The sequence below is a fragment of the Anopheles darlingi genome, chromosome 2 (assembly GCF_943734745.1).
Source record: "Anopheles darlingi chromosome 2, idAnoDarlMG_H_01, whole genome shotgun sequence".
Classification (NCBI taxonomy): Eukaryota; Metazoa; Arthropoda; class Insecta; order Diptera; family Culicidae; genus Anopheles; species Anopheles darlingi.
In genome coordinates, this window is record NC_064874.1 from 76215917 (window position 1) to 76243068 (window position 27152).

At 50.6% G+C, this 27152-nt stretch overlaps 1 protein-coding gene across 1 annotated transcript in view; it reads left to right on the plus strand.

Moving 5' to 3' along the window:
• Positions 1-410: 410 nt before the first annotated feature.
• The window catches only part of LOC125949653 (uncharacterized), a 51171-nt gene continuing 24429 nt past the window's right edge, over positions 411-27152 (plus strand). The window contains exons 1-2 of the mRNA XM_049676909.1: positions 411-1600; positions 22990-23046. The gene's annotated coding sequence lies outside the window, so the exon portion shown is untranslated. The remainder of the gene's footprint in view (positions 1601-22989; positions 23047-27152) is intronic.

Sequence of the window (27152 nt, forward strand, 5' to 3'; positions counted from 1 at the left end):
GGCGAAAAGTAAGTGGCATCAGCATGATTTCCAATACGAGATGATTGTTTGATTTTCAAAAAATAATTTACTACAAAATACTTACGATCTTCGATTAAAATTTGGTCCATCTTCTATGTTATCAATTTTGCAAAATGTTCATCTAACTTTATTTAACATTCATTAATTCGATATTCTTTGGAACAACGATGCCAAAATCTAAAATATTTCCTATGGAATTGATATAAAAAAAATCATAACGTCCAACACATTAGAAGAAACATTTTCATAAATTGTTTTCCCAATCCGAGGTGCTACCATTCTTCTGGCACCGCGTGTAGCTACTACAAATAATGCTCTCTCACCGGTTTCTCACCAAAAACTCACCGAAGATCTCCGGCTGATGGGGGCGCCATGGACCCAGCACGCCGGAAGCCTCGCGATTCACGGAACGAACGTGCAGCGGATCGGATCGCATCGGACGGTGCCACTCTCGCCAGCATAATCTCCCGTATCCCCCATAATCTACTACGCGATCTAGTGTTTTGGTGTCCGACCGACGCAGGTCAGTGAATGTTGCTGGTGTTGTGGCCACGCGAAAGCAAAAAAAAATCCCGCTCCCAGGCATTAGCGACGGGCGTGAAAGATGATAAGGTTGATTTCGAATTAATTTGAATTTCTGGCCATCTCCAAGACGGCTGCCCCCTCGTTTGTTGGTGTTGTGCACGTGCAGTGAAGCGTGTTTATAGCGTTGATATTGTGAGTTGCCCGTCGTGCTGTCGTGCTGCTGTTTACGAGCCGCAACCGCGCGGTCCGGAGAAAAGTAACAAAACGTGACTCCGGTGATAACTCCTCCTGGAGGCTGCTGGCCGTGCGAAGGCTTAATCTCCTTTTCGTGACCGAAACGCGTGCGTGCATGGTGCTGATTGTTTTTTTTTTGTTGTTTTGGCGAGGCGGAAATGAAGTGATTCCGTTTACCGAAAGCGGAAGCGGAAAATTCAACAATCCTCGATCGATCCCGAGCTTACAATTGGTTTGGCCAATGATTGTGCCGCATACGCGGGTTCCAGAACCGTTGCCGGTAGTGGTAAATTGAAACAACGGAAAGAGCGCGAAAAAGTGAAAAAGAAAAAATTGCGAATAAATAACGCAGCACAAGTGTCAGCGTCCCAGCTCCCCGTCCCGGGGGTTGTTCCAATAAATTGAGCCTCCACCACGCAGGTTGGTGATAAAAGATAAAGGAACCCCCTGGCCGAAAAAGGGAACCCTCTCTCTCAAACACACACGCACACACACACACATGTACATTGAGACCGGCTCGATGTGATGCTGGCGAAATTTATGCATTCCACCAAACCGGTTCCATCGGTTTCGGAGTAAAAGCTCCGCGCCATTGCAGCTGCGACGAACCGGGGCGACGAATCTCGGATCCTGCGCGAAGGGTGAACGCGTCCAAAAATACGCCTCGGGGTCTTGAGTTGAAGTTTTTTTTCGGGGGTTGGGTGCCCTTTCATCCGCGGCAAGTGAATTTGGCGGAGCTTCGAAGTTCGCATTGATACGAGCCAACAACCTCGAAAAACACGTGCGACCAGCGGACACTCGAAAGCGGTGTGGTTTCCAAGTAAGTTCCCTTTTCCTTATTTTTGTACTTTGTCGAATGTAGAAACTATTTGTCGTCGATGAGCGGTGGCGATTTCTGTAACTTTTTGAGTCTCACTTACCAGTTGCTATTAGCGTTTTGATTCGCACGCAACCTTCGAGAGGCTCGCTTACGTCAGACGCAGGTTCCGTGTCGCGATTTAAGACCGCGAAGGCTTAAAGAACATAAAAATCAAGGATCCAAAACACACGGACACACACACAATCGCGAGCTGTCAAGTGATCGGATGCTCGATGGCTTTTCAGGTTTTATTGGACGGTTTTTGCGGTTTGTTCGCGAACCTTTGTTGGCCAGTCCGTCTGGGGCCCGCTGCTAACGGTACACCGAGCAGGCACTCCTAGATGACAATGGAGGCTTCGAAACGGGGACCTGGATGCTGGCGAGCCTCTGCATCTTTTGCTGTCACTGGCGAGGGATTGGGGAAAGAGAAGATAAAAGGAGAAGTGTTGGCTGGTTGGTTGGCTGGTTGGCTGATGAAACGAAACTATAAAAACCTTATTTATAGCCACGACGGAACCGATGGTTGGCCGTTCGCCGTGATCGAGAGAACACGTGCCGGAGAAGAGGTGGCGGTGGCGGTCGTGGTGGGTGCTGATTGTGGAATGTTTTGAACAGCAAACGGGTCAGCCAGCAGTCAGCAGAAGTTAAATTATTTACTCGGACTCAGCGCCCCCCCCCCCCCCCCCCCCCCTTTATTCCATCCCCCTCTGTTCTGGTCGGAATCGCTCATCGTTGTCATAATTGAATTTCAATCTCGACGCGGCGCTGGCTCCCCATCCACGGCGTGGATCACGGCAACGGTGTGCTGTTCGCGTCGCCGACTAGCAACCAGAACCCCCCCGGGGGGTAGCGTATGGCAGTGGCATGGTTTGCCAGTGGACATCATAGAAACATGCTGATGTTGCGGTACTGATCGCGAACCAAAACCAAAAACATCCAAACAATGCTTACCTTTGCGTGTTTCTGGCGGTTTGGTGCCAGATGACCAACGCGCGTTGACTTCTAGGACAACGGCACACACAAGTCAACAAGTCAAGTCTGGTGACGGTAAATACATTCGATTGTTGCCAGGAAAACATAACATCCCCGTTGAACTAGTTATTTGTGCCGTAAGGCGTAGAAGCAACAGTTTACAAATAATGTACTACCTTCTACACACACACACACACACACACACACACACACACTGCTCATTGGTAAACGATTTTCCGTCCATGGCGCAGCGAAATGAATCCGTAAACTCCGTCAGCCCGGGTTGAGAAGCTCACGTTTCATTCACGATAGAAATTCCCCCCACATGGCGCACGTGAGGCGCAGACCACCTTCAAGAGATGTTGCATGCCCTGTTGTGAGCGATCCGGTACATCGTGTGCTTATCCGGCACACTAAGGCCACCGTTTGCTCGCTCGCTCGTGATCCACGCGTGATCGCCGTGGAAGGAACAGGTTGCGGCTCGTGTTGATAGTTCAAAAGTTAGACGACCAGATCGAAGGTCGAACAAACTGACCAAGACGCGATCGACCGGAAGGGAGTTCGGTTCGTAAGGGTCAAACAGTCCTGCAACTGTGGGAACGTACATAGAGGCGCGTGATGATGTCAGATCAGACCCCGTCCCTTCGATCGCTTCGCTCGTGTTCGTCCCGCACACTAACGGGGCTGTTCTCCGTTAGGTCGATATTCCATTAGCATAAGAAGTGAAGGTGCCGTGTGTTCGTCCATGTCCGTCCCTGCAGCCGAAGGGCATGACGGTGGATAGTCTGCCGGACGGGGGATGGAAGCTGCGCGAGATTGCGGGACCTTTTAATTGACAAACCCGTTGCCGGCCCTTCCATTCAACCGATGCCGGACGTCTGGTAGAATGTCTGGATAGCGTTCTCGCTGTGCTGCTTGTGCTGGTGCTGATGGTGCATCTGCCAGCAGTAAATGCATTAATTGTTATTAATTGAATTCTGACCTCCCGAGACCTGCCAGCTGCCAGCCAGGAGGAGCTCTTTACAAAGACCAAGCGATGTCCCCACGTTATGCAGTATTGGTAGTAAAGGGTGGCTACTGCAACTTTAAAGCTAAACAATGGCTCCGCTGCTGTAGGTCCAAGCGGTATTGTGGTCATTATGTGTGTGATCTGCCAGTCGATTGCTTCCAATATGGCCGCCATGAGGACGGTTTTGAAGGAGAACGCTGGAGGGATCAACAACAAAAAATCATCTCCACTCAATAACGCATCGTTAACGACGACGACGACGACGACGACGACGACTAGTAGCTAATACCAGTTATACGGCTCCAAGGAGTCTGGTCAATACCTGCTCGATGACGGTGCTGGTGTCCGGAGTGTGTGAGATGACCTCAGACACATCGTTACCAAACCAAATCGCAAACCTCACGATCAAAAGCTCAAAATCGAAGATGGTGCCCCCCCCCCCCCTGCTGATGGTGGTCAAGGCTAACGGATCGGCCATCATCGGTGAAGTGTACTACTGGCGCATTGTGAGGGTTATGCTGCATATAGCGCATGATGTTTCATCACGAATCCTCGTGTGTCGAATTGTATGCCGACACGGAGAGCCCTTTAAATTCCGATACCACCAGCGTGGAGCGTAAACAAATCGAGCAAGTTCGAAAGTAAGTGTTAAAATCGGATTTCATGTTGCAGACAGACACCACCGGTGTACTCCGTACACCGTACACAACAACCACACACCGCGGCGTGTGGCCATGGGGGTAAAAACAAATCAATTTTCACTTTTGCGGATTTCGCGCGTCAAACAGAGAACGTTACGCTGTTTGATGAGAAATGCCCGCGAGCGCCAATTTAGAAGACGGGACGGGACGGGACAGGACGGGATGGGAGGTGGATGGGTGTGTTGTGTTTTCGCACGGATTTTGGCTTCACTTTTCCAACGGGCCTTCACTCGGTGGGCCGTACCAAAGGCTTTTCGCATGCTTTTTATGCGAAAATGACGCGCGCGCCGGGTCCGCGATGTCTTGACAGGGAGGGATCCCGGATCCAAAGTAAAAGTTTACCATATTCTCAACATCACCGGTGGGTGGTCCTACACATCGCTGTATTTGTGTGTTTAATGTGTTGGTTCGATATCGAAGGGCATCTAATTGATTGATGGTTGGGGCTTCCAGGTTCGATCAGACCTGGCTCACTCTCTTCTACTGTCATGGCGTGCAGGCAGGCAGGCAGGCGGTGCTGACTTTGGCGCAGGGAATTCACGTTTCAGTTACGATCGATCGAGTGGCGGTGGGCGAGGATGGCTCACGATTGGAACGATTGGATCGATAATGCCTATGCTATGTCGACATGGAACGCTCCCGTTCCCTATTTATGTAACATCCTTTCGATTGTGAGTCACTGGCCCCCTCCCGGGAAAGCAACCTCTTTAGGTACAAAGTATCAGAGCACTCCTCGGCCAATGCTGCACGACTCCGGTGGCCAACCCCTCTTTCCACCTCCCGGGAAAAAGGTGAATTTAATTAAAAATATGTTTTCGCGAGTGAAATGAATTGGCACTTCCCTCCTTGTCTATGTGCGTGTGTGTGTGTGTGTGTGTGTGTGTGTGCATGAAGAGAGTCCCGCGAAGAACACACTCCATCCATCGCGTAGCGTTCTAAAACAAACAACGTTGGCCGCCAAGGGCAACAGCGATTTATCGTTCCGTTACGTTACGATGTTCCGTGGTGGTGGTTATATGCTTTCGGCAAAGGATGCACCTTTGGAGCGAAGAAGAAGGAGGAAAGGGTTTGCAACAGCATCACCACCACTACCACCGGTCTGCACTGCCCCTGTGTGCGGTCTGATACTATAAATTACATCGCACCTAATGATGATAAACATTCGAAGCGTTTTTGCCAACACATAATTTATCACAATTAGAAGAGCGAAGGGACGCGGTGGTGGTGGCGGCGGCGACGGCGGCGACGGCGGCGACGGCGGCCCCGGTTTGTTGCTATCTAGATCCGAGAAGATTCTCTCTTTAAGGGGCACAAAAGGTGCAGAAAAAGGTACATGAAGTGGCCAAAGTGGGCGTCAGATCCAAAGGTAGACACGGACATGCGGAGTTTATGGTTAGGGTTCTCTTTGTTCTCTACGAGCCTCGATTCTCTCGATGGTCGCTCCTCGTTGGGTGGTGGCGAGTTTGAGTGCAACATCCTGCTACGATTGATGGTCCGTGTTTTGATGGGGGGATAGAGCCCCCAGAGCCCAGAACCAGAGGACCCGTACAGCAATTTACTCGCAAAAGTTTGCAGTTGAAGTCACTTAGAATCTTCGGAGGACGCGAAAGCGGAGATCTTCGGTCTTGTAATCTGAACGCAGTAAAGATTTATTTTATTTCCTCTCGACCTTCGACAACGGCTACAACGGTGTGCATATCCCCAACGGTGTGCATATCCCAGGCAGGTAGTAGTATGAGACCGTCAATAGATCATTCAACAGTTGGCAGCGGTAGTGGTGGTGGTAGTGGCATTGAGTGTGAGCTCTCAGCGAATCGAATCTCTGCTTCGGTCCCGGAGGCCTGAATGGAACGTGAGCAATGCCGAATGCATGCCGGCGGGCATTACGCACCTCACACCCTCTATTCCACACATTCCCAAAACTACGAAGTGCGCCCTCTACGGGCCGGTGGTCGCCAGAGCCAAAACAGGGATCCCTTTCGCTATTCGCACGCCTCGAGCAAACCCTCCACCCAATTTGTTGACCTCCCTTAGCCCGGGAATGGCAATCTCGCGGATCAATCGAACAGCACCAGTTCGGGCGTTGTTGTTGTTGTTATTGTTGAATGGCCCCGGGCAGAACACGACCGTTTGCCGGTGCTGCTGACCTAGCTGCGGCCCGCAAACGAAACAATAACAAAATCCAATCCAATCGCGAAAACCTGTTCCTGACGTACCGCACCCGCGGATCACTGTGTGCGGATCAGATAAATAACTCATTTTTGGGGCGCGAGGTGCGTCCCCGGACCCCGGGGATCGATTCGCGAGTGGGGGTGACGAATCATGACGAATGTGCGTGCGTTCGACTGTTTGAGGCCGTTTCGATGGCCAAAGCGCTTTCGAAACGATTCACGAAACGCAGTAAGCGATCCTCGTGACCGAATCTTTCGGTCCTCACTTGGAGACCTCCAAGAGGTTGCTTTGTACTGGCGGTGCAGCAACGCCTTCTATCGCCGATCGGTATGTACGTATGGGGATTGTCTCCTTGAATTGGTGGCCGGGACAATTAAAACGACGATGCTGGACGTACACACACACACACACACACGGCGCATAGACGCCTGGCACTCGAACACTCGACATCGCCTTGACGGGGTTGCTGCGTCCGTAGGGTAGTTGTCGGTAACGGGGTTGTGAAGTGATACACTCGCCTCTCTCCCTCGTCAGTTCGCACATCATTACCGTAGGTAGGTCGAAGGTAGCATGGAACACAGAGAGAGAGTGATTCTTTTTTGCGTTTCTGTTTTTTTTTTCGGGACGCGGTGAGGTAGTGACGGGTGTGCAGACATCAGCAAACTTGGGGCGTAATTATCATCCCGCCTTAAAAAGGGTAACTCAACAACATGCCGAGGGACACGAACCCGCACGGTGAACGAGCAGCAGGATGATTTGATGATGACGATGATGCTCGTGATGATGTCACGCGGACGGAGAAGGTTAGAAGAAGGTTGCGGGCAGAACAAACACATAACAACCTGAACGTGGACCCGCGGAACGCAAGGGGTAGGACTGACGGTGGACCGTGCATTTCAGAACCGAGGAGGTACCGAGCGAAGGAGCGGAACGAAGCCGTGCGACAACGGGTTAACTGTGCATTTCAGGCGGCGATCCGTAAGGGCACGAGCGTGAAGGTTTCGTCGTCTACGGACGAGGAGTTCCGTACATCCGGGTTAGTAGTGTGCTAGAAGCAGGGTTTGCTTTATCACGGACATCACACCGACAGTGGGTCGGTCGGGGTGTGAATGAACGATCACGGGGTTGTTATTCTGTTTTTGTCCCGTTGTTGTTGTCGTCGTCGTCGTTGCTCGGTACTTTATTTTATTGTGTTTTACGTTCTTTTGCCATTTTATAATGAGCACCTGCTTGGTATTATACGTTTTTAATGTTGTTTGCTTCTGCAAATGTTGCATCGTTACCTTCTATTTATAATGTCTTTGAAATGTTTGTTTTTGCACCAAGGGTCAATCTATTCATTATTATTTACGAGAAAAAAAAGAGAAACATCGTTTCTATTTTGTTTTCAGTGTAGGTTTGCTTTCTAAATAAAGTCTTCTTGAATCATTTTCTGTTTGTATCGTGTTTCAACTGTGAATTTCGCCTTTGCTAAGTTTATTTCATTTTATTTATTGAAAAGTGTGTTGCATACTGTCATTCCTGGTTCCAATTTTCAGAACCTAACATCTTATGTTATTCGTTTTCATTTTATATTCTCTGTAATAACGCGAAATGCGTTATTTCTGAGTATCTTTTCAGTTATTTTTTACTCATCTAAGAGCGGACGAAAAGTATGTTTAACTTTTCTGTATATTTACTATGTTTTCTTTTAATTTTGGATTAAAAAAAATCTCTCTACAAAGTCATTCCATGTGAAACTAAAACCACTTACTTTCGCACGTGAGGTAATATTCCTGTTTTCGTTGCAAGTATTCTGCAAATATCAAAACGAAAACGTATCAGCAAAAGTCAATACGCCACGACACCCGCACCGATTCCTATTTGTACAGTCAATCTATCGGAACCGGGATGTGTTCCGGTCGCGCTGCGAAATGCAACGCCCGTTTCGTTTCCCCTCACCCAAGAAGGGAAATAGATTGGAAAAGTGCAAATCCAACGTGCTGCACGTGTGCGCTTGTTAGTTAGAGCTTTTCCACCGCATTTCCCGAGCACACACTAACGAGATGCTACGAGGTGTGTGCGAGCGACTGCCGTACGGCGCATAAATGTCACAGTTTTGTCACACTTCCTGACGGTTCGACGATGATGTCAACCCCAGCCCCAGCCCCAACCTGGCAACTTTAATGAGCTTCGTTTCGTGAGCGCGCGCGTGAACGAGCTTTCGGAGTAGTGGTTCTCGGAAGCGTTACGCCGTTGTCGGTGCCAGTACTGTACAGATGAAGTACACTACAGGGCAGCTCCGAGGCTCCGAGAGTGTGATTCGCATGGTGATTTGATGGTTTTTTTTCCCTTCATTTGTTTGCTCCAACTGATGATGGGTTGGGAGCTGTAGCTGTACCGAGATCTACACCCCGCTGCAGTCACGCGGATCATCATGCAAACGAGACACGCACGCGCGAACGCGAACGCAATGATCTTTACCAGTTGATAGCAGATGATGGATGACGCAGGGCTGGTGTGCAGTACTGCGCAGAATGCAACGTGCAAAACGTGCAAAGTTCAATAGCCGTGGCCACACGGGGCGAAAACTCTAGCGCAAACGAAAAAATTAATGCCAAAACATTTACGCTTGCCGTTTACATGCTGTCAAACGATTATAGGTCCGTGGAGCGTAAAACCTAGAGTAAAAGCTGTTTGCAAACGGAAGGGCTCGCAATATGTTCTATTTGTGGTTTACATTGATAGATAGTGATCATTGCTAGTGTGTTCAATCCTTTTCTTCCACAAAACGATTTTAATTTCCTCAACCCGGCCACGTAAACATATCGAAGCGTAAACGATTTGGCATTAATTTGTAAATTTGCGCGCAAATTTTCGCTCCGTGTGGCCACGGCTAATGGCACATTGGCCGATTCCGTGCGCGATCCCGTTCGACGATGCTTTCCAGCCCCACGATTGTCGTTGGTTTGTTGGTTCGATTCGGTCCTTTTGATGAATTATTGTCGGCCATTTTTTCGTCACTCTCGTTGTCATCGTTGTCGACCAGCCGGTCTCGCCTTGAACGTTATCTGGATCCGGCATATCTTCGGAACCTTCGCAAAATGGCATCATGCATGCCTTCGCTGGGGCCGGGGTTTAGGATTCCTAATTGGTCTGGGCTGCGGCGAGTGCAATGACTTTGACACTATCACACGTCTGGCATCGGTCTGTCCGGTGGCCGCTGGGCCCGCAAAAGGGCATCCGCTGCACGTGCCGCACACATCGGTATGTGCTGGAACGCTATGCGCAATGGATGGACGGATGGACGGATGGATGGATGGACGGATGGTAGTGCTTCATTAACTGTCGGCTGCGGCGGCGCTACAGTAAGTATAATTGAATCTCGCCATCGTCGAGGGCCGAGTCCGCATGAGATGTGATAATGTTGGCCATTTTATTTGCTTCTCGACTGCTCGACTCCTTGTGTTTCCATCGATTACACTACGATGCCGCGCGCACACGTTCCCCGGAGGTGGCCATGTTGTTGTGGACGTGGTGGATTAGAAAGTTCAAAGGGAACGACGACGACTGTCGCCGATTGCGATTGGGCGGGATGATATAAATCATCCTTCTGCTGCAGATTTGCTATGCGGCCTCCCGACATCCTACAGATCCTAGCGGTGGTCCTAGCTACGCCGGGGAGGCAGGCGCGAGAGAGGCGCAGAGGCGCGTTGTTGCCTGGGGGGCAAATTTGCAAATTCGAAAGTATCGTCACGTGCCTAATGCTTTCGCGCAGGGGAAACAGAAAAGGTCGCGCTCAACGGCGATGAAGACGACGACGACGACGACGACGACGTTCGAGAGCTGCCGAAACAATGCCAACGATGACACACGCCAGAGGAAGCCACAACCATCACCACCGATGTAGCTGTTTATTCCCTGACAAGCCCTGGGCTCAAATCGGCGTCACGTTCCAGTGGGGGGAATTGGTTAGACTCAACCAACCGTTGACTGGCGCCTTGCATAACAATGGTTTTGCAATACCCGTCTGCAGCATGAAGGCTGTGCCAGAGTGTCCCGAGCCTTTTGAGGGAAAGGAATTCACGGTTTTAAAGCGCGTTGACGGGTGGAATTTCGGAAGCGTTCAGCGGTTCGAGGATCTTGTTAAGGCTTTACTGAAATCTTAAAGCACTTCCGGGAAAACTGATTACAAATATGAGAGCATGCTTCAAACGGATTCGTATTATTCTAGGCTAGGATCTGTGCTGACGATGCTCGACCCCACAAAAAACAAATCCAATTCGCATCAAGTCCAGCACGAGCACGTACACCGTGGATCCCTCCCCCCCCCCAGAAGGCATCTCAAACTCCCACGCGACTTCACTTATGCTTGGCAGAAATAACTTGAGCAGTAACGCGATGAGACAAGGGTTCGGGCTTCGCATGCACGCCCGCAGTCCTTCGTATGACGAGAAGTGCCTGACGACGGAACATCCACAAATCTGTTCCGTGGGAATCTCGGATTTTCTTTCTGTACTTTGCGTTTGGATCCTTCACTCCAAAAGATGGAAAGAAAGATGCTTCCGAGATGTACGAACCGGTGTGTGGCTCCTAGTGCGCGAATGTGGTTCCCGGGGAAAATTAATCAAAAGCAATCCCGGCTATCGAAATCTAATTAATGCATCCACGTCGAGCACACCCGGATGAAGCCCGGGCCGTTCTATTGATCTCCTACGCAAGTTGCCTCGAAACTCGCAAGCAAGCAAACCCACCCAGCGAGGCTTTTGGTCTATTTTTGGCACTGGAAGGAGCGCTTTGGCAAAGGAAAGGGTAGTGTATGATGCGGGCTCCCTTTCCGGCAAACAACCACGACGCACGAACGTCGGCCAGGATTGCACCGGTCGCAACCGTCACCAGGTCGACGCGGATTGATTGCTCACGTCTGGTAACCAGAGCACCACGGTATGGTACACGCGAACTCATGAAGGGATTCCGTCGTGTGGTTTATGGAACGTGTCGTTTTGGTTTTTGATGGATTTTTCGTTTGGTTCCGTTTTGGGTTTCTGCGGTCCCCGTTCTGCAGTGCACTTGTTCGTCAGATGACGCCTGACAGCGCAATGATGACGGTCGTCGATGAGCGTTACGGCATCCTTGCCTCTGACTTCTGAGCAGCAGCAGCAAGTCGTATCAGATGCTGGTGGCAGGAAGTAGATGAGTTGAGTTTTGACAAGAGGCCATCCGTTTGCGATACTTCGATCTTTGATATCCTGGTATCCACACCTTCGAGCGTAAAGGGCAAAACAATAGCGACCGACTCTCGGTGGTGTGTTCAATCACAATCTCGGACCGAAACCTCTCCAGCGCGGACGCAGTGCACTCGATGAGAGAACACTCCACTTCAGTCCAGTTCATCGGAGCTCCCGGATTCTGCGAAATGGAATATGCCTTCATTCTTTTGTCTAGCTATCGGTGGTACTGTAGGACCACGCTGGCATTCTATTCAAGCTCAATGGCGAGTTTTTTTTTCAATACTCTCCATAGAACGGTGGAAGAGAATTCGTGAAAAATGGAATATTTTGAATCCGAAATCTGGACATTATCGATCGATCGCTATTGCGTCATTGCCGTACCGACGAGGATGGCATGGATTCTAATTTGAATGGTATGGAATACATTACGGAGCGATAAGTCTGTGAGCTGATGAGTCAAACAGCAACATCATCCACAGACACAGCTTTACGTTTTACGTGCAAGTTTAAACTCCGCAACAACAAAGTATCTATTTGAATGGCTGTTTTGTGCGTCTGAGGATGCCCGTGCTCTTGATGTGGCGTCTCAAACGCTCCATTCAATTCGAGCGAAACAAACACACCTCAATTGAGTGTATATAGTCAACTGCGTCGCATCATTGCCGTGGCCTCCGTGGGTGACTCACCAGTCGTTCATTCGTCGGTTTATGATGCGAGCACTATTTACCGCCCAAACAACAGTGGCGCACACGTGTTTATCTTGGAAAGAAGGCCCGGGCGTTAGTTTGTTAATTTGTCATCGAGTTTCTGTGTGTTCTGCGGTTCATCTCCCAGGATCTCCAGGAGTGCTCTGCGCCATCTCGAGCAGATCGGCGCCTTTATTGGAGAGCAGCGTTACAGGTGATGTCACGGACTCGTGTTCAAGAGGATAGACAAACAATTAGCTTTACTCACACCTTCATGGGCACCCTTTTTGGGGACTGGACTGGTTGTTTGCCAGACTAATTTCGTGTGGGTATACAGCGTCTGCTTACATTTGTTGCCATCGTTGGTGTAGTACCTCAAGTGACGGACTCTTAGTCACGAACAAAATTACTGAACCGAACTGAAGCGACAGAAGTACAAGTATCGCCGTAAAATCCGGATGGTCGGCAAATAACCATCTTGCCACTAAAGCAAATAACCATCTTGCCTACCGCCATTCCTAGAAGCCTATAGAGAGAGTGAGTATACCAGGAGTCGATGGTATCGCTTCGCCCTTTTCTTTCTGTGCAATTTCTTCCGCAAATCCAGCAATAACTAACCGAGGTCGCCTCAGTTCGCTCGATTAAGCTGCGCTGCGCGGTTCCCGGAAAGGGTTTTTCCCCGTTGGCGAAAGGCACCCAGAATAACAGGCAAACGAGAACAATGGAATGGAGCAGCTAGCAGCAAGCGAACGGAAGCTCAGATAATCCAGGCTTAGGTCAGTTTGTTTAGGCCTTTTTTTTTTACTGGCGATCTGCCAGGACATACTCTTCGCGTTGGGCGGCCCCTTGCGCACGTGCCGGGTATTTTAATACACATAAATACATTACGGTGGGTAGCGAGCAGCATTGTTTCGCGGGCGAGTCGCATTAAACATTCCCATTTATGCCAAGAACGAAGACCAGGACTCGGTCAGCCACGGCATTCCACGTCGGCTTTCTACAAAAGAAACTAGAATGACCAGATGACGGACTCCGGGAGCACCTCAAAAGCATTAGCTAATTCAGGCACTTTTATCACTTCCTTTGGGTCGCCAGCCCCGCCCACCCGTCCCCCGTTCTCACACCTTACACTCCAAATCGCTTTTCTTTCTTTGTTTCGGCGTCCGTCGGCGAAGGAAATTTACTGCGAAGCGTGTCCGAAAGTTCTTGACGTGCCCGAGCTCGAGCTTCGGCTTCCATAAATTCCCGATAATCCATTCCGACCGGCCCGGTACGGTCCCGATACGGTCGGTTGGGGCGGCGACCGTGAAACAATCGTCTTAATGAGCTGAAACTTTTTTTTGTTCGTCGTGCCCTGTAACCTTATTATGCGGTTCTACCGGCTGGGCGTGCCGTGGCCCCTGGGAGGGCTTCGGAGGTTCGCCATCGTCAGCACGCCAGCACGCGCGTCTGTTGCGCACGCTGCACGTCGTTCCGGATATTGCCAGTTACTTCATTTTTCACCCAAAATCCAATAAAACGTCGTCTGCGGCCTGGCCGGTGCCCGGGTCCCCGGTTGTGCGACCTTCGGCTTCTAACGGTGAACCGATGGAAGCCCCCCCCCCCCCTCCCCAAACCCGTCGCTCCCGGGTATTGATCCACGATAATGGTGCTCGATGAAAATTGCTTTCGATTTGTCACGGTAATAATCCACGGAGGCCGCAACCTGCAACCTGGTCTACCCGAGGCAAATATCGTTTCTAATGCGGCTGGAAAAGGTACAAGGGTAAAGGTTTTCGAATGGTACGGGCCCCCCCCCGTCCCCTGGGTAGTTGTCGCAAATCTGGCCCCCGTGATCCTTGGAGGCTTTCAGGTCGGAACCGGAACTCTTTATCATCTTTTGTCAGGAATAGGAACGCCAGGAGAAGGTTGTAGTTATCCAGCACCGTATTTTATCAGCTGCCAGCTCAATCGATGACACTCTTCCACCGGTCTCCGGCTTCCTCTATGAACCTCGGGAACAATGGCGTACGCCCTGGCGACTCCCGTAGGTCTTAGCCACCAGTCGAACCGGTTGATGAATGCTGCGCGATCGCCCGGGACCTGACGGGGGTTTGCTGGCAAGTAATGATGCTCGAATGTGACACACTGAGCCACCAACCCGCCATCCACCATGCATCCCCCTCCCCACAGGCCTCTAACGGCGAAAAACAAACAAATAAATCCACCGCTCCACCGCTCGCACACCGGCGGAGGACTTCTACCGGGGGGGGCCTCGCAGCATAAAATATGTCAACAATATCAAGCTGAGGACGCCAATGCGGGAGGAGCGGCGCTTCATTCAGCGGGGGCTTCTCCCGGGAGGCTATAAATTTCCCGTCATCAACCGTGCACGAGGCCAGCACCATTGCCAGCGCGCCATCGCGAAATGTGTCTGTTTATTGCCCCCCGGGGGTACAAGGAGCCGGGAAGCGAATCGCCGAATCTGTCACGAGTAGGCCACCGTTCCTGCTGGTGCTCGCCGGCCGTTAGGACCTTCGTTCGATCAGTGAGCACACGGTGAGGTGACTGGAGGGATATATTATTTTTGCGCTCACCAAACCGGACCACCATTCGGGTGTGATAAGGGCGTGGACGCAGCAACTGGGGTTTGGTGCCAGGAAGAAATAATTAAATCTTTCCAGCACCGACCGACAGCAGCAGGCTTGATTGCTACAAGATGGTGCCTTCCGAAGGAGGCCTGTTCGGTGCAAAATCATCGTCACCCCTGACGGGCCTAACAGCACGGCATGCGAACGATACTCTTCGGTATCACGGTTTAGGGACGTCGGTAACAGGCAGAGGAGCTTCCAAGCCAATCGGGGAGAGAGGTTGATGTTATCTTATGCTTTCGGGTTTGTGCGCCGCCAGTGCTGTGGGACCGAATTTCCCGGGGCCCGCGGAAACACGACATTGACATTTTGCAGTCCACGTCGCTTGCGACGTCTCGTTGCCCATCTCGGTTGGTCGATAGACAACCTCCGGGCGCTTGCCACGCCAGCAACTCAGAGGCAACGAAATCGAATCAAACCAATTCCGTCCTATTTACTCGCGTCCGCATCCTCGGTGCGTTTTTGAGTGTGAGTGAAAGTCTCAGGCGAGATCTGCGGACCAGATGGAGCAGATCCTTCGAGCGAGATTATGTCTAGCCAGACTCTTGTCTCGCCATTTTGGAGGGTCGCGTATTGAGTGACTGCGGTGCTGGCTTCTGAACATATCGTTGTTACATAAACAGAATATTCAATAAACATGACGACGACGATCGAGCTTTGCGGTCATTTTGACGAAAATACATTCCAGCAGCTAATTCTCTTCCTTTCCTGGAACTGACGATATTTTTGGATGGAATTTGAAGAACTTCGGAAGCGATTTTTCCCAAGTATCGAATAGAATTCCATTGAATTCGAAATTAATTCCGTTGAATTCGCTTCCGACACGCACGCACTTGAGGACTTGCCATTTTCCACACCCGGTTTGGTTCTGGCCGTTCGTAACGCACCCGGCCCATAGTGTAATGGAGTTTGCGCCACCCCCGGGCCGTCACCAAATGGTACGCGTGGGGTGCGGCGCGCCCACTACTGAGTGGAAAATAAATTGAAATTTATATTGGAAAAATAAATCCAGCAAACGCCTCTCGGTGGTATCTCGTGGCAAGTGGAAAATGGAAACGCGCCATCGCGAAACGCGCCATCGCGAGCCATCACGGTGCGAACATGATGGCATGATCCATCAATTGCCAACGGCCGTCGTCGGGCTCTCGTATCGTAAGTATCCGTATCCTGACAGCGGTCACGAGGATAACATATTTATGCTCCACCACGACGGGGATACATGATGATGGTGGCGTTACAGGAGCGTAACGGTTGTGGCAAGTGATTTACTCGATGGGCATGCTGCCATTTTAGATTTTGGCAGCCGGCGTCGGAGCAGCAGGAGCGTTGTCCTCGGCATTGATGTTCGTCCGCGGTAACATCGAACTCGATTCAAGGGCACATGGATCCGAGTTGATCCGATTTCGAGCGCGAATGAAGAACAGTGGTGCGAGGATCGCGAAAAGTTGGTCCACCACGCCGGGGTGTGCGTGTCGGTTCCCTTTCTCGGGGACGAAAATTAATTGGATAAATTCGGCGCATAATTAGTAAATTTATACTAAGCCCTTCCACTCTCTCTTCCTCGCTCTTCCTTTGCTGCTGGCCATCGTCCTGCAACTCGCCGTTCCATTTCAAGCCGGCCGGCGGCACGGCCAGCAATCATTTTCAATTTACGCCCGTCGTGGTCGAGGCGTAAATCGTTTTTTATCCAACCAATCCAACCAACTCCGGGACCGACTCGAGCCTCGAGCAGATCTTGTCCTTAGGCCTTTGGCGGAGGTAAGCAGTGGCGGCGGGAAATTAATTAAAATCGCAAAACCAGTGCCTTGTGACCGGTTGATACGCGCCGATGCGATCTCGATGCGGTATTACATTTCTCACCGTGGCCGTGGTTATCGTTTTTTGGTGCGGGATTTCATCTCCCTTTAGGACGTCCGGAGAAGGGAATGTAGTTTTGGGAAATGGTACTTGCTGAGGATTATTTCATATTTTAAAGCAATGTTTACCAGCAACTCCTTCCTAATTGAGCCATATTTGTGCCATTCGGAAGAGGCACTAAGTACTTATGCTACCGCATGCAACATAAAAGCTCTTCCAGCTCCATAACAATAGACCGCTACCAGGTATAAGGTGCGCATCCATTTCTCCTTTCTGCGTTCGCTGGTGGTACTTAGTGATGATGTGTGTTCAGGCCTGGCCTGGGTACCCATATTTCGAAAGCAGATCCCTTATGCGAGAGATGCTACGTGCTCTTTTTGGTGGAATAATGCCCTAACCCCATGTCCGCAACTAAAGTGCAAATCTTTTTTTATTAGTTTTCCCGCAAAAGCTTTGTATTGGTGAGCCGGATCATGGCGTTGTGTGTGTATGTGCGTGCGCCCGGGACTGAGTTTCAATTCATTAGCGGACGACCCGGTCGGTGGCCATTAGGTTTGATGCTTTTATCTGCATTTTCAATGCTCGCACGATGCAACCATGCGGTGATGGGGCGGAAGGGGGGAGGGGCATGAACTTTGATCATGAACCTCCGCATGGAAAGCCAGAGGCCACAGACGCAGACAACAACGAACGGGGAGTGTGAAGAAGAGATCGGAGCGAGATCGACCCTGATGTGTTGGTTCCTACCAGCCGCCGGCCATAACCGTGGCGGGTGGCCACATGCTGTTGCTCCTCCTCCTGCTGCTGCTTCTGCTTCTGCTTCTGCTGCAGTGGCGACGCGAAACGCGGCTAGGAGTAACCGAACCACGGTGCGGGTCTGTAATCTTCGGGGTTCTGCGGATGCGGTGCCTGCGCATGGCATAAAGTCATAAATTTGTCTGCAAAAAGAACCATCACGACCGTCGCATGCGATACGTACGGTGTGTGTGTGTGTGTTCCTGTTCTGCACACCACTCGACTTTGGCTGCACACACACACACACACACACACACGCACATTGGCAGACATAATTTGTAATATTTCTTTCTTTTTTTGCTTTGCTGCTCGCTCCCCGGATCCAGAGTTCTCCGTTTGCGAGTCTCTCGGAGTCTCGGACCTCTTTGTAATAGCCTGCGGATATCCCAAGCCCCGTGGTAACAAAAACGGGTTGAAGGTTGTGGGGGATGAATGTGTACCGAGTGAGAAGTTAACGTATTAGCAGCACACGAGCACTATACCGCCAATTCCGACACCGTCTCCAGCGGGACGTGTGTGTGAAGGATTTATCGGGGTTTAAAAGTTTTCAAATTTATGGTTTAACGCAACCAGCGCAACGACTGAGGCGAAGGCGAAGCGTCATCATTCCGCAGTGAGCATGTCGCGAAACGACGAGGAATGGTATTATCTCTAACTCAGCTTCTTCTGGAACTATAATACTCGTCGTAAACTTACACACACACAGACACAGCCTTGAAAATTCCAAAAGTTCGACACGGGATATCTGAATAATAACCGAAGCGTATCACCATTCCGACAATGATGAGAGAGAATTCCTTGGCGAACATAACATTTTAAGCACCAAACTAGTTTGATGGTATTATAATGGTGGTAAGCTCAGCTTCTTTGAAAGCGTAAATGAACCTCTCTAGCGAATTGCCAACTGATGGGACATTCTTAAAGTCAAGCGAACATCCTCGTTTCAGTATGCCTCTAAAGTTAGCATCGATTTTTGCATAGAATCGAAAGCATGTAACCTTCGCACTTCCTTCCTCGGACGATGAATCCAATTGAAATGGAGAAAAAGACAAGAAATCTCTGTCTCTCTCTCTATAGGGAGTGCGTGCTGTAGACGTAAAAGGGCTGCGGAGGAGGCCCAACTTCGGCATCCGGCCATTCGTACGCCATTTTCAGCAGCTGTTGTGCGACAAATGGCAAAGTTTGGGCAAAGTTTTTGGCCAGCCAACTTTTCGTTGACGTCGTCCATGGCAGAAAGTCTCCCCCCTCGGTATTACTACAGCTGTTGAGCTTTTGAGTTCCTTGTCCTTTCCCCCCCCCCCCCCCCCCAAAAAAAAAGGTGTTGAAAGTAGTAGTGCGACGTTTGTGATGACGCTTCTAGTGCTCACAGCGGCCTAAACCGCGGTCCCTATTGGGACCGGGGCTTTGAGTTGGAGTTGGTCCGCTTTCACTGGATACACCAGTACACCAGGAGGGGAAGATTAGATGGTGCGAATAACCGTTGGATTAGGTCATGTCCGGGACCAAGTGACGGTGACGGTCACATGGGCATACAAGGATGTCGCGTTGAACGCGCAAGGTGTCGGAACAGGAACCGTCCCCAAAGTGAGCATCTCCCACTCGTCTGTCTGCAACATAATTTCCATACAATGGGCTAACCCGCACCAACCGCGACAACACGGTGCACCGACACCGAAACGCACACATAAACAGTACTTTTTGGTGGAGTCTCCCGGAGAGGTTCAGCGACATCAGTGGCAGGTCGCGCGCGCTCGGAAGTGCATTTATGTGGCCATTGAACCTCGGAGGTGGTTCAGGTGGAACATACCAAGCTGCACGTGTTGAAGTGTTCGTCCTGACCATAAAACCAATTACCTCATTTTTTCACCCCTTACACACACACACACACCAGACCAGTATGTTGGTCCAGGTTTTAGTGACCAGACCAGACCAGACCCGGAGAGAATGTACTGTCCTCCTTTCGCCATGAAAGGATGAATTGCAGCAGATCGGTGTGTGTGTGTGTGTGTGTGTGTGTGTGTGTGTGTGTGTGTGTGTGTGTGTGTGTGGTGGGAACTAGCCCACCGAGAACCGTCGAGAGAGTAGCCGCGAAACGATTCGACAAACCGCCATCCCCTGCTGTCGGTCGGTCGCGCTTTGTCCCCGCTCGGATCCGTTAATTGCATTCCTCGACCGTTCCTGACAGTCAACCCGTGGGGCCACCATTTCGTTTTGCATACCAACTGACCAACTGACCAAGCGGGAGAACATAAACCATGCATGATGCACCATCATCATCATCATCATGTGCCTGGCCAGCAGGAAGGTGCGATGGTGCTGGTGAGAGGACGCATTTTTTCGGGAATGATGAACCGAACCGGCTCCAGCTCTGGGAGGTGAAAAAGGTGCGGTCGGACCACCTTTTTCTGTCAGCCATTGCACTTCGAAGCGCTGAGCGTGCGGGTAACAAAGAAACGAAACAGATACCCTTCATTATCTCGTACTTTCTTGGCTCGCTGGCTTCCAGAATATAATTTATCACTTGTCATTAACTCCCGGGGGGAAGGGTGCATTGGGAGCAATGGGAGTGTCAGGGCAAAGGGGAAACCGCGGCGACAAGTAAATTCCTCTTCAGGAACTTGGGGCAACGAAGCGCTGTGCTTGTTATGCAAAACTTGGAATTCTTTTTCTGTTGGAAAGATTATTGTTATTCATTTCTTTTGGAAAACTGTTGCCCATAAGTGGCTTTACCGATCAAATCTATTCAAATTATGTGCTGTTAAAAATGTCAATAAGTTATATTTTTCGGTAGGTTTTGTGAAGCTGTTTTTTGGGTTTTGTTTGCGAAATCCACTAAATTTTAAAATATACCAAAAAAATCCAAATCTAATATTACAATTAGAAATCAAGAGTTTTTATCAAAAATCATTTATAGTTTTTTGAACACTTATAAGGACAGATGAGCTTGCTGTGTTTTAGTTAGTTTCATGTCTAAAAAATGTGTTAAATATCAGAAAAAGCACGAACAACGCAACACAAACTACCTACTCATTAAGACACCGAATTCATTCAATAAATTGTCAATACTTCCCCAAATCAATTTCCACAAACTGACACGCAGACAGCGGTACCTTTTGCTACAACATTCCCGGGTTAGTCGGTGGCGTAGGCTTTCAAAAATTGAAACGATGGACAGTCATTCTCGCTTTAAATCGCTTTTCGACCCCGAATTCAGCTGACATTCCAAGGGTGCGTCGGAAAAGGCAGAATCTCAACCCGGGGCTTAGGGACCCCTGAGATCGCATTCGATATCCCGAGGGGCAACGGTTTTGTTCGATGTTTGGCTTCCACCTCCCCTTTTTTCGGAGTCGTTTCGCAAGAACGAAATGCCAAAAAGGCCTCTCCATACTTCGGAATGGGCGCCGGTTTTTGGTTGGTATTGGTTCGCATCATCCTTGTGGCCTCTGTAATTTATTCTCACCGAATGGCCCATCTCGCTTTAATAACACGCACACACACACACACACACACACACACACACACACACACGCACACATCGAACAACGAGTGAGCTTTTCGGGAATGCATTCCAGAACAAGAGGAGAACACTCGCTGGCGCGCGATGCACTAAAAGTGCTGGAACGAAATTTTATCGCAAAATCGTGAGCTCATCGCATCATCGATATTATGCTGCGTAGCCGGGTGCCGTTGGGTGCCCAAAAAGGGCACATCATCCACGGAACCATCGGCGAATCGGGTGGTCGGCACACAGTAAATGGCACAGAGAACGTCCCATTCGCTGCACCATTTGGCACATTTTCACATCCCCAAATTGGTGAGGCGTTTGGTGCTGTTGCTGCTGATGATAAGCTTTCGGGACCCTGGGACCTTCCAAAACGACTCACACACACACACACTCACACACGCACCCCATTTGTCGTGGCAAAATGGCCCCGGAAAGGGCACCGGGCGCGACACATATGGGACACCATCTGTGTGCTTCCGAAACGAGCATCCGGAATGCCGGTGCTCGGTGGTTGTCATGAATTTTCAAATTATCTCATTCGAATGTAGATCGTCCCAGGACAGTCGGTACGAAGCGACCTCCGACCCGGGGATCCCTTTATCGATTGCGAACCCACTCATACACACACACACACACACACACACACACCCATAGGCACGCAAACGCAGATTGAAAATTCTCCTTTCGTTTTGGAGCAATTTTCTAAACACAAAGCACCACCCACCAATGGATTGCTCTAAGTTTTTTTTCCCTCCATTTTCCGGTTATCGTGGTTATGAAATGAGCTAGTGCTCGCTTTGCACATGAAACATACACACACAACACATACCTCGGAGCAGCGGCAGCATCATCATCGTCTTTGGAGCGTCTATTCAAATGAACCACGGGACGCAACAGTGAGCCAGGTTCAAACGGAGGGCCAACCGGAATCGTTGACCCCACTGGCAGTTCTTAGCACTTTGCACCGCCGTCTCCCTCCCCCAACCAACCAACCGCTCACCCGCCCGCCATCTTTCGCTTATGAATTTGCAATGGTCGCCCTAGCCCAAGAAAGGCAAATGCGCTCCTGAAGGCTGCTGCGGGGCAAGTTTGATGGGTAGTGATGCTGCGTGAACAGTCCTTCTTCTTCTTCTTCTTCGCCGTCTTCGGGTTTCTTCGGCTTCGTTTTCTTACTCTTGTGTGGCACCAATAGCCGTCCCCTCCCGACGACGACGACGACGACGACGACGTGCCTACGAAGTCATTCTTTTGCTTCGCGCGACGATGGCACGCAAACGAAAGCGTGGCCTGTATGTTGAAGCCAGTGGCCAGCGTTTGAGCATAACATCCTTTCAGTGAGGAGAGCGGGTTCAAACGGAAAACGGTGCAGCAACTGTTGAAGAGAAAAGAAAAAAGAAATGGTCCAAAAGACAACATCAGCCACCGGAGGCCGGTGGCCGGTGTTTTAGTTTACGCCCGACTGTCCGCAGCGCGTCAACGGAAGGATCAACAAACAAACAAGTTCCCCGATTTGATGGCTCCATCGTTGGCTTCCATGCTTGAGCGAACACGAACGCACACGCACACGCACACGTGGAGGCTTTCGATTGTGTTTGATCTTACTTCTTAAAACATTTCTCAAACATCACCAGACGAGAGAAGCAACAATGTAAATCGATACGATAGCGAGCCCCTGATTGTCTATTGATTGAGTCTGTTAGTTTATTATATGTGCGTGTATGTGTGTGTGTGTGTGTGTGTGTGTGTGGAAGCAGGCGTCACGCATCGATTCGTTTCTAATTTTTTTCAAACGTTTTTTTTCTCTCCATTTCAGCCAACTTTAATCAAACACCAAACACTACGCACCGGAACCACTCCTGATCATCAAAAGGTAATGCTCATGACGCACGCATCATCATTCGCACACACCCACTACAGTAGCTCGTAGCTAATCGCGAGAGCGATGTGCGGTGCATCCATCGACGCGAACACGACGCGGGACTACAAATTAGTATCGACATTGGGGGATGCTCGCAGCCTCATACCCTCCAATCCTTAACGAACCGAAGCGAAGGATACCTCGCATCGACGCTCACTTAGCATAAATGATAAATAATGATCATCAATTGATTTACACGTTGGGGGGTGGGTTGGTGAACCACTTTTAGCACCCCCACCCGGTGCAGCGACCAGAGAGGTTCGCGTGGTTTGTTTGCGGTCCGTGTGCATCGCGATGCAACCGCTGCTGCTGTAAGCCAATTGGCTCGAAGGTAATTGAAACACGCAAAGTCCCAGCCAACGGTGGGGTGCATCCCAGAGCCAGAGCCATGGCCAGGGCGCGTGTTAAATGCACCGGAATCGAATTGCTAGCTGGCTGGTTGGCTGGCCGCGAGGGCAATGTGCTGGCAAGCGTTGTTTGGCATCTTTTTTCCCGGGTCCCGGCGCCTGTTGGTTTCACACTTTCCTCCCTTCCTTCCTTCCTTTCCCCTTGCTACGATCTCTTCCGATCGATCGCGACTAGAATCGCATTAATTATGCTAATGGAGCGCCGCATCGCCAGACGCGGGACCGGGCGCGACTATAAATACATCCAATACATGCTTGCTTGCTTTGCTAACACTATTTGCATACATTTTGCCCAATGACGGCGATGGCGGCGTCGCGTCGGCAGAGGGTGGTGCTTATTGGAAAATGAATCAATTTTGCAAAATACGTCATAAGCCGCCGAGCTGCAGGCCGCGGGAGCTGGTGGCGCGATACTAAATTTTAATTATTGCCGTCGTCGCGTCGTGGCCGACAGAAATGATCGCGGATGTGCGTTTGCATAATTATGCGTGTCAAAGGTTATTGCTTTATCGTTGCAGCGAGCGAGCGAGCGAGTGACAAATAGTGCGATTTATCATCAGGCATTTAATAGTGCTCCTAGTGGTTCGATGCTTTTCAGGGAAAATTAGGAACCTTGCGGCACCAGAAAAAAAACCCACCAAACGAACTCCGGATGCCCCGCATTCCAGCACCATTTATCGTCTCAAACCGTTCCCAAATCAATTTATCACCACAACGACAACCGTGTCCAATTGACACCTTTTTTTTCGAGACTGGCGTCTAGGTTCGTTGATCATGAACAATGTAGCGCGAACAACGGCAACCAACGACGGTAAAGATCATAAATGCTCACACTCTCCCTTTTCGGGACGGGGGGCCTTTGATTTCATTATTTGTTTAGCCTCGAGTTGCGCCTCGAGTTGGATGCATTGTTTGTGCTCGCCCGCTTTTTGGGGGGTGGGATGCTGAGATGCCATCATCAAGCATCAGCAACCATGTAAATGACGCCTTCCTGTGTTCCGCAAGACGTGAGGCCAACTGTTTACGCTAACTGCTCGGTGGTAACCGGAGTCCCGGGCAGAGCTTCAGTTACACCGGAGCCTTAGCTTTCACTCCAATGCTTTGCCCTTCCCGTTCTGGCCAACCAACGCGCGTAACATATTGTTTGTTTGCGCGTGCGAAGGCAGCAAACCGGGTGTTAAACCGGGCATCGTCCTGCTCGTGTGTCAACGAAATGTTCTCCACAGCATTTGACATGGAATGCAGATTCGTTGCATTCGCCCCCCCGGGGGGTGCATCGAGAGAGCAAATGCAGATGAAAGTGTCACACACACACGGACCAGTGGAGGCAAACCTGGAGCCCGCGGAATGGTGAGAGGCATCGAAACGTGAACGTGAGTTATTGGCGTGGTGTCGCTTACAGTCTTTCACTTGCTCTCTCTCTCTCTCTCTCTCCCTCTGTTGGTGACTTTCTAACAACCCGACGACCCCGAACAACCGTGTGCGAACCGGTGGCACACCAAACCGGGCGCCTCTCCTGAGCATCATCATCATCATCATCATGATCACAACACCCCGATGAGTGATTGATGGGGCGCATTGATTCACCATTTTCACTTCCCATGTTCCCGATGAATAAGTTGTCTCCAGCCTCCATGCTGTGTTGGAGAGGGGTCTGCATGTTCCCGGTTTGTGAGGGGTGTTTTGTGCAACGTTTAGGTCACGAGCAGCGGCAGCAGCAGCGGCAGCCGAAGCGCATGCACCGGCATGATAGCGATGCATTTCTGATGGCCCCAAGGCCCAATGGCCAGCGGGTGATGTCAATCAGTGCTTCGTTCCCCCCGCTTTCAGGGGACAAAAAGTGTGCTTGGGCGGAAGGCACACGTTGCAGGATGGCCGCAAGCCAACTGTACACTCACTCGAAGTCATCTACAGCGGCAGTTATCGGTGCCGGCGAGTCATAAAAGATGAATTCTCTTCCGTTGATTGCTTAGAACCGTCCGCGTGATGGGAACGGAGCAACACGGTTTATGTCATCGTTCCGCCAATGAGCGCGGCCATCGTTAAACTCAATCAACATTTTCGGTTCGGGTCCTGTTAGACACCGGCGCTGCCAATCACACATATCACCACATCACTTCGCGATCGATCACTAACGGGCGGGAACGTTAACGGAACGCGCAGTGCCACGGTTCTCGACTCTTCCGGAACTGTCATCGGTGCTGCATGGCCGGGAAAAGGGAGGGAGGTGAGGCTAAATCAAGCGGAGGTGGGGGATTATATTTGCGTAACCGGTAAACACTCCGGTAATCCGATTCTGGACATTGTTTATTCGCGCGCGCGCTCAGCTAGCAGCACGGCTTAACTTTTCCCCAAAACGGTTCCCTCTACTCCGGAGTTCGCTGTTTACTCGAACTCGATCGCGCGTCAAATGGAGCATGGAATGAAGGTGGCGGCGGCGGCGACAGGAGGGGGACCCGGATTTATGTAAATCGAATTTCGCGTTTTCGCCAACCAAGCAATCGGCAGCGCAAAACCGGGACGCAAGGAGCGGAGTTCTATAAGAAGATTATAATGCTGCCGAACCACAATGAGCTGTTGCCGGTGCGCGTGTATGTGTGTAGTGCCACGGTGAGGCTTTCTATTTTATTGCTTAAGCTGATGTTCGATCCCTCCCAGCTGGAGATGTATGGCGAAGCAATTAAATTGCCCGGTTAACTCCAGAATCAAACTGTGGCAGCGAGCGGTCCAAGTTTTATTGTGCTTAAGATGGCCGCCAAAGAGGTCTTTTTGAGGTCACAGACGGTGTGCTGAGCGAACAAACATCAAAAACAGGCCAGAACTTATGTTGACCGAATCAGCACTCGTAACACCGAGGCCCACTCACCGCACTGACTGTTATGTCGCTACGTTTGCTCCATTTACTCCGCGCGCGCGCGCACACTTTCGCACGGTGCGACACACATCCATGATGGTCGGGATTTAACGCGCGCATAAGCACTTCTGTCTGGTCTGTCTGGTGTGTCTGTCTGCTGTCGGTTACATGTTTGCTCCCCTGGCGCCCCACTTGTCCCGTGGCGCAGTCGTTCGATGCGTCGCACACCAGCGATCGAATGCATCGTTGATGCCGCATGGCTTGGAATGATTCATCGTGGAACACTAGCTCCAGTGATCCGGGGTCGCGGCGACAGCACAACGTAACTCTCGTGACGCGAATGCGTCTTCTGATGGATCCGGGTCAAAGGGTCACCTCATCGGGGGGTGAGGGTGGTGCAGAGACAGCAAGTGCTCGAGCGAACACATGTAAGTGTGATTAATGCTCGCTAATGCAGCATAATTTCCACTCCACGCCACAGATCCATCTGGCGCAGCGTACCGGGCTGGAAGCATAAGTCAACCTACACACACACACACACACACACATACACGTGCACACATACAGCATGATATTCTATCTCTTCTCTCTCCTGTCTCTCTCTTGTTGCAGCCGTGTGAACAATGCACCTAAGAAGGAACATTGTTTACAGTTAGTTGCAGTTGACTGTTGCAGTTGCAATGGCGGGCCGCGGCAATTAAACCACATGTGAATGCACTACTGCCAACCCTCCTGTCTGAAATGGGGCGCATTGCCGGTGGGGTTGGTGAGCGTTCAATGCGTTCACAATTAGGGAT